The sequence below is a fragment of the Macaca thibetana genome, chromosome 7 (genome assembly GCF_024542745.1).
Source record: "Macaca thibetana thibetana isolate TM-01 chromosome 7, ASM2454274v1, whole genome shotgun sequence".
NCBI classification, from domain to species: Eukaryota; Metazoa; Chordata; class Mammalia; order Primates; family Cercopithecidae; genus Macaca; species Macaca thibetana.
In genome coordinates this window covers 50,236,540-50,252,810 of record NC_065584.1, presented here as the reverse complement: position 1 = coordinate 50,252,810, position 16,271 = coordinate 50,236,540, and positions in this window count along the sequence as shown.

Below are 16,271 nucleotides of genomic sequence, written 5' to 3'. Positions count from 1 at the left end.
AGTTTAATTACAAGGATAAAAATACTTGAACAAGGTCTAGTAAGATTTATTTTTGGGTACAATCAGTTTAATTATTTCTAAGGGCAGAGGAATGTATTACAAACTAACAAATGAACTAGACATTGTGCTGAAAACTGTGGACTTCATGGATCTGGACCAGTAAGAGGGATTCAGCTCTTATGTTTTGTTTTATTATTATTTAATTTTCAGACAATATTTGTGGAGAACATGAGCCTTTGTTGAGGAAATTGGTTAGTCATTGAAGGAATGATTAAAGAAATAAAGATGCATTTCTGTGTTTCTTTCTCTTTTCATTACTAATGACTATCAAGCTTTGTGACTTTCCTGATCTGTGAAATGGAGTTAATAATAATACTTTGTGGGAAATGAACCTGATTCCATTTATAGCACTTAGAATAATACCTGACATGTAGTAAGCTCACAGTAATCATTAGCCAGTATCCTCCTCCTCTGAGGAAGTATTGCTACATATCTACATGTGCATAGGATAGTCCTTGTTGCCAACTGGTCAGAAATTAAAACAGACATATTCCTGTCTAAAGGAGTTTGCCCCTAGGTATAGAAAAGACCAATGAGGGAAGGGTAAATTAATCTGGCCAATGTTACTGGGAAAACCACCATGTCTAAGGATTATCATGAGAAAATATTCATACGCTGAAAGGATTTTGTTAAAATGATAGTGAAACATTTAAATTTTATGAAAAGAGAAAAAGGAGAGTTTAATTTCACTTATAGAGTTCGATATAAGATATAATTTCTTATTGCTAGAGTTGTAAAACATTAAAAAGCTCTCACCCAACTAAAACCTTGACTACTTCCCAAACACTTTATGATACTTTATAATGACCACTCCCTAGTTCAAGAATGACTGTGACTATACATTATTGTGTTTAAAAATGATAAAATATGCTGTTATTTGTAACAGTCAGAATTCATGAACATGGAATGAGAATATTAATTTATAAAACTCTTAAGATGAAGCTCAGAAGGGATTAGCTAAAGTTTTCTAAAGCTGAAGATAGTGTCCAGAGAAAAATGTATTAAGAGAAAGTGGTGAGGCCCCAGAGGAGATGGGGAGGAGCAGGAACTCATAGCCAAGTGTGCTATTTCTGCCAGGAAGAATGAAAGCCCTCAGTCTGGAGCAGCTCCACAGGCAATGTGACCTTGAAGTTCCTGAGAAATAGCCATGTACAAGCTCCAAGTGCTTGGACCTTTCTTGCCTTCTGTAGAAAATGCCTTCCTTCAAGACATGGAGTGAACCAAGCAGGAAGAAGGCAAAATATAATGTCTATTTCAAAATATACATTCATTTTGAAGTTAAGAATCTTAGCTTTTGTTCTGGGTTCACTCCTAACTAGCCTTGGGGGCAAAACTATCAAGCAATCTTGTTTAGTGAATATAAGTTCTATAGAAACTCAATACAAATTCATTATGAGATGTGTGGATTTTTCTGCTAATAACAGAAAGTTTTACACTTGAATGATGGGAGGCAAGATCCAGGTCTTTAAGTGTGAATTTGGTATCATACTTAAGAGAGTAGGTGTTCTCTAACTTTCCTTACAACCTCCTACAGCTTGATTTACACTGTAATATCCACTCAGAGCCAGCACAAGGAGAGGAGCTTTTCTTCCTGTGTGGAAACATTACCTATCTTTTTCCATCAGATTGTGATGTGATAGCTCTTGCCTTAGTTTTGATGGATTTCTCAGAGTCATCTACAATCTCCTTCCCCATACCTTGGTAAGACGACTACGTGGAGATAAGGAAAATGCCTGGGATGAATAAATTTATCTATTTTCTGCAGGTAGCTTACCAGCTAACAGGAATTCGTGACTGCAGTAGCACTATGTTCTGAGCAGCTACCTAGAGAAAACCATGCAAACGCTCGAGGAATAGTAAATCTTAAAGTTTAAACAACCTAATATTGGACAAATGAGTTTCTTTTTTTAATGAGCTGTGGGTAATTTCATCTGGATGTTTTATATTAAGCAAGTGACAAAGGCTAAGGTGATATTCCTTAGGATTGGATGGTGGTAGTCTGGAGTCGGGTTGGTTAAATTGCCTTTTGATCCTTCAGCATACAGTTTTCTTGGAAAGGCTTCAGAAGGGATTTAAATCAACATGTATATAAATATTCCATACGGTTGGACTTAATTCAGTTAGTGGGGCTTAAATTCTAAATGTTTATAGGGTTCCTAAATTATGCTTCTAATAAAGTTACAGTCTTTTTCTGCAATTGATCTGTAATGGATAAGCAATCACTGGAGGCTTTTCAGCAGCAATGTGAATTATAGGTTTGGATGCTAACTAAGCAGAGCTGATGTATGACCCGAACCTTAATTTTCCTTCCAGTGATTATTTTCCTCCCTATTTATTTATATATTGATGTAAAGGTGGCAGTGTAATCAGACATACTGGGTTTGGAAGTACTCAAGCAAAACAAATGGGAAAAGTGTGAACTGAAGCGTCTTGTATAAACTCTTACATGAGATCAGTTGCATACGATTTGTATCTTTACCCTTTGAATGCAATCTGCAAGTGCATCATTGAATGAGATGCTAAAATCATGCCTTCATACACTATACTACTCTGAAGACAGCCAGCACATGGGTTTCTTAAAATGTATTGCCAATGGATTTAACCTAGATAAAATAATATTTGTAGATTATATGTCTAAAAGGAACATCAACCTTTGGTTATCACAATCCTTTTTATTTTTAAAATTTTTATTTTTAATAGACAAATACTTGTCAATGTTTATGGGGTATAATGTGATGTTTCAATACATGTATACCTTGGAAGTGATTAAATCAGGGTAATTATATCCATCACCTCAAATATTTATCATGTTTTCTTAGTGAGAACATTTAACGTCTTCTCTTTTAGGTATTTTGAAATATACATTATTAACTGTAGTCACCTTGTTGTACAATGGAACACCAGAACTTATTTCTCCTAACTATAACTTTGTGACCCTTGGGTGATATCTCATCTCTCCCTGTCCATTCCCTATCGCCTCATCCCCCAACTCCACCTCCCCATCCCCAGCCTCCGGCAACCACCATTTTAGTCTCTACTTCTAGGAATTTGACTTTTTAGATTCCACATACAAGTGAGATCATACGGCATTTGCTTTTCTTTCTTTTTCTTTTTCTTTTTTTTTTTTTTTTTTGAGAGTTTCGCACCTGTTGCCCAGGCTGGAGTGCAATGGCGCAATGACCACTCACTGCAACCTCCACCTCCCAGATTGAAGCAATTCTCCTGCCTCAACCTCCCGAGTAGCTGGGATAACAGGCGCCTGCCACCATGTCCAGCTAATTTTTTGTATTTTTAGTAGAGATGGGGTTTCACCGTGTTGGCCAGGCTGGTCTCGAACTCCTGACCTCAGGTCATCCACCTGCCTCGGCCTCCCAAAGTGCTGGGATGACAGGCATGAGCCACTGTGCCCAGCCGGCATTTACCTTTCTATACCTGGCTTATTTCACTAGGTTCATCCACATTGTTGCAGATGACAGAATTTCCTGTTTTTTAAGGCTGAATAGTATCCCATTTTGTGTGGGGGTGTGTGTGTGTGTGTATACCATATTTTAAAAATCCACTCATAATAATCCTTTTAAAGGCATCTTTAGAAAATCATTTTCTTTCCTCCCTGCCCTTTCTTAAAACAAGGTTATGTTTTAGCTGTTAGTCCATGAATGTTTGTCTCTAGAATTCACACTGAAATTTAATCTTTAATACATGGTCTCTGTCCGGTCTCAACAGTTACTCGGAATACAGGCCTAAATAGAATTATGTGCATTTTTCCTCTAGGGCAAAACACCTACTCTTACTGATGCCTAGCTTACTAAAAACAAATTTTAGAGTCTTTTTTTTGTTTTGTTTTCCTTTGAGAACTTTAAATTATGGACCTAGAAGCGGATATCTGAGCTTCCAACTTCCAGGCATCATAAAACCAGGGTGGAGAAGAACCTGGTAAATCAGATGTTCCAACGGTCAGGATTAAAGTGGCCGGAGTGAAGCTTCAGCTGGTTTCATTGAACTAAATGCCCGCATGGCCAGTGCTAGAGCCTGAGCTTCAGAAACCTCAGTTTTCAGTTATGTGTTTTACACACAGCAGTTCTGAGTCCAGCCCAAATTAGGATGCCTCTCTGCCCTGGGAAAGTCTGTACTTAGATTTTTTAAAATCGCATTGAGATGAAATTTAGAGGACACCAAATAAAAAGGCCCGTCCAAAAGATTTCCCTTTCTTTTCATTCTTTCTTTATTCCTCCTATTTCCAATCAAATGCAATGCCAAGCAATATCAAGATATCACCCTCACTGCTCTGGCTCTCTGCCTGGCATTACACATTTGTCCAGGTGACCCAGGGCCCTAGACCTGGCTCAGGTCACTAAGCAAAGCAGTGAAGACTTCCTGTTACCTGTGGCTGAGCGTCTGCAGGGCCAGTTGGATGACTGCTCTGGCCCCATTTCTTACTTTCCTCGAGGCCGAAATTATATGACCATGATGACATCCAATTCTAACTCTGTGACCTCTTTTGGAACTCTGTAGGGCAAGTTTCTGCTTGTCTTTGTTGTTTAAACAAAAACGGAAAGCAAATCGGCCTGATTGCTAAACAAAGGAATAGAGTCAAAAGATTTGCTGATCTTAGGCTTACTTCCTTGCTACCAATTTGCATCCTGGTAAAGGACATAGATCTCGGGGTATCTAGCGTTAGAACAACAGAATTACAGAACAATGAGCTCAGTCTGTTTATTTCATCTACTTCTCAGGAGAAGGGAGAAAAGTGTCAGGTATTCTTAGATATTACTGGGGAGATTTTTCCCAGGTACCTTCCATAAGAATACCAACTTGGACCCATGCCATTTCTGAAGCATGCAAGTACAGTACGCAAAGCCGTGCCAGTGGGGTGGCCAGTTGTCTGATCTTACTTCTTCCTGGCGTGTTGTGGGTCCTCTCAAGCATGCTCATGGGCATGGCTGCTGAAGAGAGACAGAGGGCTTAGGAGTCTCTGTATTAGAGCAGTGCAGTCTTCCACATGTCTTTTTCGGGGCTTTCTCTGTTATCATGTGGGAGGTCGGTCTCCTTGGTGCTGGACTCACAGTGGCCAGACGCTCCCTTAGACCTTCATCCCTTCTAGATGTAGATGTCTCCTGCTGTTACTGGCATTTTTCGTTCTGCAGGATTTTACACTTAGACTTCAGACATCTTCAAGCAGAAAGCAACAGTTACTTTCTATTTAATTATTTGCGGCCAACGTGGCTACGATGCTTAGGCTCTGTATAAGCAAGGTCTCTGTGGGTACCTCCAGCTTTCTTGCCTGTGCTCCTGGTGGGAAGGCTGCTGTCGAGGAGAATCTGAAGGCAGCCCCTGGTGCCAAGCACTATGTGGGGAGGAGCTGAGGTGAATGAGACACAGCGCCTACTTTTCTTTACTGGGTTCAAAATTGAGCTCCAATGATGGAAAGGCAAAGGGGGAGGACAGAGTCTAGAATGACATTATTAGCCATGGTTTAACAAGCACTTCAACAGCTTCCCACTGTCCTTAGCGAAAAATCCAAACTCATTTATGTGGTGTCTCAGTTTGGGTTCCCTCAGACATAGCTTTGAGTGCAAATGATTTGTTTGGGAGATCATCCTAGGAGACAGAGGTAGCAGGTGAGGAAGTGATTCAGGGGAAAGAACAAAAGCTGATTAAGGGGTGTCATCTAGCTTGTTCCACTGTGAGTAGAACTTAATTCCACTGCAAAATTCTGGGAAACACTATAGAATACACTCTTCAAAGATATCCCACCAGAGGAGTGAGGGAACTTTGAGAGTTTCGCACCTGTTGCCCAGGCTGGAGTGCAATGGCGCAATGACCACTCACTGCAACCTCCACCTCCCAGATTGAAGCACTTCTCCTGCCTCAACCTCCCGAGTAGCTGGGATAACAGGCGCCTGCCACCATGTCCAGCTAATTTTTTGTATTTTTACTGTCCCCAACTCTCAGTGCCTGGCTGAGAACTGCTGAGGGAGGGCGCAGAGCGGTCTGAATTTCCTAACCACATGCATTAGGTCAGAGCAGGCTCTAACAGTCAAAGAAAGTCCTAAGGCAGAGAAATGTGAGTGCTGGCAGTGTGCCCTGAAGTGGGAAGGGCCCAGGAGATCAGGCAGCATCTGCCAAGGGTGCTTTTACATCTTCCTACACAAGCAGGCCTCTGGCTGCTTTTCCAGCCTTAACTCTGGAAGAGGGTGTATATGACAGGGATGTGTGTTGGGGAGATGCTATTTCCCATAGAATAGGTTAGAGATCCTTATGCAGAGAAGCTGGTAGTAGTAAGCAGGAAGGCCGGGACAGCACCAGACCACGCTTTTAGGGACAGGTGCAGCTCGTTCCACAGGTACAGCTTGTTAGGCAGTGGATCTCTAGGGCGATACCAATAGCTGCCATTTATGAGTGCTTGGTATGCACCATGCACTGTGCTGAAGGCTCTCAAGCACTTCTCAGTGGACCTTCACAACAGCCCCCTGAAGCAGAAGGCATTATTCTCTTTCTGCAGGTAAGGAAATAAGGCTCAGAAGTTATGAACCTGAGGCCACATGCCTGTTTTTTGTTGTTGTTGTTGTTTGGGGGAGGGGTTGTTATATTGAAAATGTAAAATCTTTCCATCTCAAGCAATCCTCCCACCTTTTTCATGCCACTAACTTGTTATCTGACGGAATATCCTTTGGTTTTGGCATCTGATGTGGTTTGGCTCTGTGTACGCACCCAAATCACACCTTGAATTGTGTAATAATCCCCACGTGTCAAGGGAGAGACCAGGTGGAAGGTGATTGAATCATAAGGGCAGTTTCCCCCCGGCTGTTCTCGTGATAGTGAGTGAGTTCTCCTGAGATCTAGTGGTTTTATAAGTGTTTGGCTGTTCCTCCTTCATTTTCTTTCTCACCTTCCGCCATGATGGTAAATTTCCTGAGGCCTCCCCAGCCATCCAGAACTGTGAGTCAATTGAACCTCTTTTCTTTGTAAATTACCCAGTCTCGGGCAGTTCTTTAGAGCAGTGTGAAAATGGACTAATACAGGGTCTTATTAGTTCCTCCTTGTGTCATTTTTTTACCTTGTGTCTCCAGTCCCTAGATTTTCTTAAACTGGAAGGTAGTCTAACTCGAAAGGGCTTCTTAAATGTAGTCATTCACCAATACTACAACCCAGCTGGTGCTGTATGCGTCATATTGCGTGGTGTGAGGAGGCTCGATGCTAAGATTGCTCAGTGGGTTCAGGAGGTAACAGTTGATCCTTCCATTGTTACACTGCACTTTTTCCCCTTTACAGTCAGTGAGTAATCCATAGGGTGATACTGTAAAGCCTGTGCTCTTAACTATAATATACTAGAACTATCTCAACGCCAATGTTTCACAGTAGGTGTGCGTCATGTAATCAGGGTGCCCAGCCCAAGCTGAAAGGGTCTCAGACAGCCTTGGCCTTTTACAAAGACATGAAGAAGCAGCAGGCTGCACATGTCCCCTTAACATTTCCATAGACCTGGCCATGGTGGAGGTCTTATGATCTTATCTTTTCAGGTTCCATGTGGAGATAACAATTAGGCTCTTGCTGGCTGCAAAGGTTGAGCAACAACGAGGAGAAGACAGGAGATGTTGGCACAGAGCTCTTTACCTGGGGACACTGGCCATTGCTCTCACCTTCTTTCCAAGGCCTGCTAAGTGTTAGGTGCAGCCCCTCCTTTCCTGCACTTACTCAGATTTACACCAGATGTTGCTGGGCCCCTCTTTGGTTCTCATGCCAGCTGCCACAGGTCCCGAACAAGCAAAGAAACTGCCAGCTTCCACTTCCAATTATGTCAAATGGGCCAATTATGCAATCAACTCTGGTTGAGCCTCAAAATAGACCCCAAAGCACCAAGTGATTTGATGGCATTCATACACACTCTGTTCTCGTTAACCCTTGCCAGGCCTGGTAAGCTGCTCTAGGACACCCAGGTGTGTCCTGGGGTCTAAACTATGCGGGGACAGCCCAGGGCTGAATTGCTGCAGCTGCTTCCCTGGGGACCCTGAAGCAATGCCTGTCATTTTCCCTGCACCATCACTACATTTCCGTGACATCTAGGTCTAGGGAAACAGTTCACGGACCCCTTCATTTGAAAAAGCAAGTTGTAACCAATAATAGTAATTGTGGTTGCCCTAAACAGCAAGCACAGGAGTTTGGAGCATATAAATGCTGGGTCAAGAGATTCCTAATATTTTTTCTCTCTCATCTCTAAACCTTGCTGGGTCATCAAAGGGCACATGGAATCATATCTAAGAGAGAAACACTTTTCTAGACTTTTGGTCAAATTTCTGACCTTATTTTCTTCCTGAAGGGCAGGCCCAGTTCTGCCTAAAAGAGGCAAGTTTTAAATAAAAATTTTGAGGCTAAATGAGAATTCAGTGTGAATAATGAAAAACTGGCATAGGCAGCCCTGTGGTCATAGTAGCAAGGAAACTCCAGGAAGACTGCTTTTGTGTTTGGATGGATGCAAGGCCATAAAGTCAGATGCAGAGCAGACAGAGTGGCCAGCACAAAGACATAGTGGGGTTAGGATGTGTGGTGGTCTAGAAACAGGGCTGGAGTTTAGATATCACGGAAGAGAAGATTAATCCTTATTTTTGGAGAACTTATAGCTATCCTTTCTTTTCAAATGTTTTATAAAACTTCCAATCTTACAGGAGGCTAAATCCCTTCAAAGTTGTGTCTCTATTCAAAGAACTACTTTTCATATTTGTGAATATCCATTATTAACATGATTTTCATCTGTTTTTGGTTATTTATAATAATATTAACAAATAGCATACAGTGAGCTCCAACTATGCACTAGGCACTCTACAGAACTTTCAAAATACGTAATTGTTTCATTCTTACAACAACGCAATGATGGCCGTCCTGTCATTTTTCCCAGTTTAACAATAAGGTGATGGAAGCTTAGATTAAGCGATTTGCCCAGAGTTACACAGCATGTATTCACTAGGATATGAACTCAGGCACTCTGACTAGTCTAGAACTCTAGCTCTATCTGTGCCTTATTGTGTAGGAAATCATAATTCCTGAAGCATAGCATTGCATAGTACTCTCATCTTTATACTGTCTCTCACCCCAACCCTCCATACACTTAACGATGAACCTTCTGTAGATGGGTCCCTGTAAGTATTTACTGGAAGAATAGGTATCTTACTCCTACTTCCCCTCTCTTCTGCCTCATGCTCAGGGACAGAACCCTGGGTTTCTAATTAGTGCTAGATCTTTAGAATAACATAAAGAAAAAAAAATCTTTAAATTCTCATTAAGCTTCTCTTGAGTTTTATTATAGGAACAAACAAAGAGAAGAAAAGTAGTGGCCATTTTGTATCTTGTAGCTGTTAATCTATAATTGTCTTTATTGATGCATACATTGTAAAGATTCACGTGAAGCCTTTTGAGTACCTGCCTTTGAAGAAAATCTCTTTGGAGGCAGAAGCTGCACTTTAGAATCCATAATACGTGCTGGGGAATTGTGTCACGAAGAACGTGGCACGCTCCTTACCCAGAAAAGTGAAAGCTTCCCATGGTTGGTCCATGCTACGCTGACCTCCTGTAAGTATTTATTGGAAGTATACGCTGCTCCCTGTGATCTTACTGCCATCTTCAGCCCTTGTACTGAGCCTGCTGATGAGGATATCCTTTTGGCAAGGTGAAGACCTCCTCACTCAGAAGGTGAAAGGGTGCTCCAGTACATTTCACATCCATTAAATGAAGATGATTTCTAGATGCTCTGAGCTGAATGGAACCTAGTGGAACACCAGCATGGCCTGGACATATTGTATCCTGTTTTTGAATATCCATTGTGAGCTGCTATAAGATGCATGAATCGATAGTGTTGCAACTGGGAAATTGAATTAAAAAACCCTCCATATGACCAGAAAGACTACCAAATGTTGATTCATGATCCCTCTGTGTTATGCAATACTTGGGTTAGCCTAATTCCAGTAGACCAAAAGAGCTCAGAACAAGGGGACCAATACAGCATAGTGTAAAGGAATGAAACTGGGGTCACCAGGAAGCCTGAATTCTAGTGCTACCTCTTTCTGTAACTAGTAATAAGAGTTCCTTTTTTTCTCACCATTTGCCACATGTACATACTTTACATAAACTAAATTAGAGGTAGTGGATTGAGTGCTGAAGAACTTGGACTCAGAGGCCAGCTTTCTGCTTTGAATCCTGGTTCTGTAACTTTCTATCTGTGTAAATATGTCCCTCTATGCCTCAGTTTCTGGATCCCAAAAAAGGGAATAACAATAGTTCTTACCCTGTAGAGTTATTTTGAAAATTAAGTGAGTTAATATTTGTGAAGAACTTTGAAGAGTGATTGGCATGGTAGAGTTTTGAGTTCATTAACAACAACAATAATAACAGAAATAAAACCTAACAACTCTATGAAGTAGTCAGCTTTCACTCCTGTTTCAAAGATGAGGAAATAGTGGTTCAAAGCAGTTTCTAAGCTACTAAGAGATAGAGTCTGGATTCAAAACCATGATCTTACATACAACACTTCCCTGGCCTCAGTTTACTCAAGTGTAAAATGGGACAAGGTGGGCTCTGAGATTCCTTACAAATCCAAACATTCTACAAACTGTCCTCTATCTCTGCCCTCTCCATGACATCTATTACTTATCTCTCTTCAAGGGCTTTTTCCCTTTCAGCTTCAAATATACCCGGATCTCCCTTACTGTAATAATTGTTCATTGTACCTTTTAGGCTGTGCCAGCTTTGATATTCCTCTATCTTTAAAGTCCAAGTTATAGGCATAGAGACCACTCCCACCAATCTCCCATCATCTTCCTGCCTCTGCAATGTTTTTCTCACCTCGGCTCCTCAGCTGGGAGTCCTTTCCTGAAGATCAGATGACTTTCTTCTAACCAAATCCGTTTGCCTTGTCTTAGTTTTCTTGACTCAATATCTTTGCCATATGCAACGTGTCAAAATGTAATGATGTGTAATGGTCTTCCAGGTCCCTCTCCTCCAGAACACTTCTGCATTAGGCAGGTCTCTTTCTCTCTCCCTGTTGTTCATCCCTCTCAAAAACATAAACTGTTTCATATAGTTTATAATATAATATAGATATCGAGCCATTTTTCTCACTCGATTCAACATTATGTATTGGAGATCTTCCCATATTAATCACTGAAAACTACCTCATCCTTTTGCATGGCTATGGATTATTTCAGTATGGATACACATAATTATTCCCCTATGGATGGACATTAACGTTGTTTTCAATTCTTTGATTGCAAACAATGCTGCCATGAACATCCTTGCATACACTTCTTGTGCAAGGTGTAAGTATTTTCCTATGATTAATACCAAGATGGGCTTTCACCTTTTAGCTCAGTCTAGCTCAAATCTAAGACGAAGGCACCTTCCTGGGTAGGGAAGATATTATGAGATCCTACTTCAGTTTATGACTTATCAAAAGCAAATTTTGCTGGTGCCTGGCCTCTGCCCATAGTAATTCATTTGTCTGAGCTTCTGCTTTTGTTTGTTTCCTTTTCTGCCTCTGGTTTATCCTGACTTTCTCTGCCAATGTTTCTGAATCTTATATCTGTACCTCTGAGATATCCAATATCTACCTGTTGGAATCTCCACCAATTACTCCTCTTCTTTCTTTCCCCATCACACTGACCTGGATAGACTCCATCAGCTCTTGGTCTCTGCTCTGACCTTGACTTGCAGGCTTCTAATCCCACCTGTCCTTTTCCGTTACTCTGGTGTATTGGTGTCACAGATCCCATTAGAGTCCATATTCCCCAGCTCCAGATGTGAGATCAGCAACCTAAAATGGCCCATTTTGAACTTCCTGCTTTATCGTGAGGTTCTGTCTGGGCTTAGCCACTTCTTGATCTGCTGGCTGCCCAAGCTCACACACTATTAGGGGTTCCATATTGTCACACAGTACTGATTATCTTTCATCTCTAACCATATATCTGGATTTTTCCCTGGTAAAAACACTTTCTTTCTATTTCTTTTTCTTATTCCTTGATGTTCTTCAAGGCTGAGTCTTTGCCCTGCTGTTTTTTTAAGCACTCACTTCTTTAATATTTACCTAATCTTACTTACCTTAATAGACTCAATGTAGTCTATTTCCAAATCTACATATCCAGCCTTCACCATTCCCTGCGTTCCATCACTGCATTTCCAATTGTCTCCATAATGCCTCCATTGGGATATTTCCAATCACTTCAGTTTCAGTATGTCTAAATGCAACAGAACCATCTGCTACCATCCCATCCCATCTGTTCCTTTTCCAGTTTTCCCTATCTCTATAAGTGACACCACATTTTCCTAATAACCCAGACTAGAAATCTTGGAATAATATCTAATTTATTTCTCTTTTTTACCTCTTATATACAATCCATCATTGAATCTTGCTTATTTTTTTTCCTTTTAAAAATAATGTAGGTTACTTCTGGTTGAAAAGTGGATTGTGTACATGCCTTTATCTCTGCTTCTTTCTAAAAAGTCACTAAGATGGCAGTAAAGGTATCTTTTTAAAGGCAAAAATCTGTGTAAGAAAGGGAAACGAGAAAAACTCAAGTTGGAAAGTAGATGGATGAGCAATAATTGATTTAGGAAACTTGAAAAAGCTAAACTATAAGCTAAGAACAAAAAATCTTAGGACCATCCCAATTTTTACATCTCTGAATAACTCAATGGCCTAGAAATTGAAGACACTTTTATGTGGGGGTACATTAAGAAGTGGGAGTAAAGAAAGAGCTAATGAGAAGGAGAATTGGAAAATCTTTTTAAAAGAAGTTAGAACGTAGTTATCCTTCCACAGTCCTTCCCATTCCAGAAAAAGACTAGAGGTTTATTCTCCAGAACAGTGGATTTCTGGCCTGGGAATATCAGTAGCTGTTTCAGTTGGATGCTGATCACCAAATATGGCGTGATCAATTATAAGTTTGTATACTGCGTGCTGAGACCTTTGGTTCTCTTTCCCCACTATGCCCCAGAGCTCAAGATTCTCTGAGGCAGGAAATGTTTGGGGACTCTGGCTAAAAGACCTGGAGATGCTGATATCAGAGACAATAGCTTGGAAAAACAGAGGCCATGCAGGAAGAAGAAAACTGGGGGAAAAAAATCTCAACCTTGTATTAACATTCTCAAAGATCTAGGAGAATATTTTATACCTATGAAACAAGAATACAGATACTATGTTAAAAAAAGAACATTCAGAAACGTAAAAGAGTTGCTGTTAGAAATTAAAGATAACATAGGAGAAATTTTTAAAAGCTCAATAGAAATTTTAGAAAATAAATTTCTGAAAAAAAAGAAAAAGAAGCAGAAAAAGGATAATAGGAAACAACAGCAATTCCAGAAAAGAGAGAGAGAGAGAACCAAAAATAAAGAAGAAGAAGTTATCAAAGAAATATTTTTGAAAATTTCCCAGAACTGAGGGACATGAGTTGCCAGACTGAAAGGATCTGCTGAGTGCCACGATGGATTAAAGCACTAAGTCCAGTTACTGTAAACTTTCAGAGCACATGGGACAAAGAAAAGATTTCAAAATCTTTCAAAGAGAAAACTCAAGTTTCAAACACAAAAGTAAGATCCAGGATTGGATGGCACCAAACTTCTCTACAGGAAGCCCAAAGACAATGAAACAATGTCTTAAAAATTCAAAGGAATAGGAATTGCAACCCAGAATGTTATACCTAACCAAACTAGCATAAATTAGTGTGAGAATATAACAAAGACCCTTTAAGGCATGCAATATCTCATATACCCTTTTTAAAGAAGGTCATGGTGTATATAGCCTACCAAAATAAGAGAGTAAATGAAGAAAGGTAAAAAACTGAAACCCAGAAAAACGTAATCCAACATAAGAGACAGACAAAAGAAATTCCCAGGATGAAAGAAAAACCCAAGATAACAGTTGTGCACCAAGCATGGAGCAACCAATTCAAACTGGAGCCAATTCAGAAGGCCGAAGGAGAGATTTCTTTAACATGAAATTAATAGCTACTTTCCTACTTCTCTTCCCTATTCTCCTTTCCCCTCTTTTTTCCTTCTTCTCTTTTTTTTCTTGTAAAGTGGTTCCTTTAACATTTTTTTGTCATGTAACATTTTTCCTTTATTTCAAATCACTGTAACAAATCAAAATATTCATAATAGCTAACATTAATTAATGCTTGCTAAGTGTCAATCACCCTTGAGTGCATTATGCATATTGTATCAATCTTTATCCTGACACTGAGGCAGAACTATTTGATCTTTATTTACAAATGAGAGAATGAGGCATATAGAAGTTAAGTAACTTGCCTGGTGACACATATGAGAGGGGGTGGAGTTGGCATTTGAACCAAGTCTAACTCCAGAACCTATGATCTTCATCATTGTGCTGTGTATTAAAGAAAAACTAAAACTCTCCTCATTGCCTCAAATCCATGAGGTGCTCCTTGATGACAGTTCAGTGTGCATCTTGCCATATTTTTTTGCGTGTTCACATGTATATATAAACACGTATATGGGGGACATTTTCTTTTTAAAAAACCCAAACCATCATACATGTTTTTGTTTTATTTCAACTAACATTTATTGAAGGTACATTTTGTGCTTTTCACTGTGCTAGATACTGGGATAGAATGAAACTTATGTAGTTCCTGCTTATAAGGAACTCCTAGATTATTAAATGTCCTGGTTTATTAAAAGTTATAAAAACATTTTTTTCCAAAGAATTAGAGTATAATTGATGTGAAATTATACTAAATATAAGCTTTCCTTTGATTCAGATACCACTTTACACTCTTGAAATGCCTTTGCCTTTTTAGTGTGAATACCAGTTATCCTTGAATTATACAGCAAAAAAAAATCTGTTTTTGAATTTTCAGGTGTTTGGATGTTAGGGAAGTAGGTCTACACTATGCATTTAATCTGCTTCTCTGCCAACCCATTTCTCTCAAATGTCATCCTCCTTTACACTGTGCCTATTTAATACCAACATTTTCTTGGCCCTTAGCTGGATGCCATGTAAATTAAAAAGAAAAACCTTAGGTAATGTTGTCTAGGTTGTTGGTGTGTCTCACTCTCAGACTAGTGACAAACTTTATGGTCTATTTAGCGAGATTTTGCTTCATCACCTTACTCCTATAAGGATACAATGGTAATAACTAAAAAATAAAGCCTGTTTAATTAAAGACAAATTGTTGGCTCAAGATTATGCTTGTTTGCTAAATGTAGCAAGAAGAAAGTAGAAGTTCTTGCAGCTGATTTGTCTTGAGAACTGCCAAGATTTTTCTTATATGTGTTGGTCAAGTTCAGTGAGAGACAGAGCTTGAGTTGTAGCTATTTTTACTGGAATTCGAACATTGTCTCTTTGGAATGATTTGTCTTGGAGAAAATGAGCCACCTGTACATCTGAATACATTTTCTCATTTGTAACACTTACCCTGCATACCCTTCCTAGGGTTTTGAACTTTGATAACAGAAGAAAAATTATATTGATGTTAAGCTGTATGAGAGAGTAAGATAATAGATCAGTCTCCAGTTCTTTATCTGTAGAATGAAGTATTTTGTTGTGGGTGGTACTGGGCTATGTAAGTTCAGGGAATATATCAAATCCTCCAAACAAGAGTTGAAATATGATCTCTTCAGCGTGACTGATGTTCCAGTGTCTAGGAGCATGTTTACTGGCTACAACAACGTTCCAGAGGCTGCTGCTGAACAACTGTGATTGCAATCCATAAATGATTTGTGAGGAGTGTCTGAGCATGCTAGGATCATAGCAATTTGTTCTGCTTCTTTATTTTTTCCCAATCAAATTTGTTGTGGTGTAGTTTACAAACACAAAATTTGTAAATGTTAAGTGTGCATTTCAACAAGTTTAGACAAATGTATACATCTGTGTAATGGGTACCTCAGTCAATATACAGAATATTTCTAACACCCCAAAGAGTTCCCCTGTGCCCCATCCTAGTCTTTCTTGTCTCCGTCCCACCCACCCCTGGCCAATGTGCTTTTTGTAGTCAGATTTGGATTAGATTTGTTATTACTACAGTCTCATGTAAATGGGACCATATAGTAAATACTCTTTTGTGTTTCTCTGCCATAGCTAAGCATAATGTTTTTGAAATTTATCCATGTTGTATGTGTAGTTTGTTCATTTTTGGTGTTAAGTCATATTTCATTGTCTGAATATACTGTAGTTTATCTGTTCACCTCTTAATGTGGTCATTTGGGTTGTT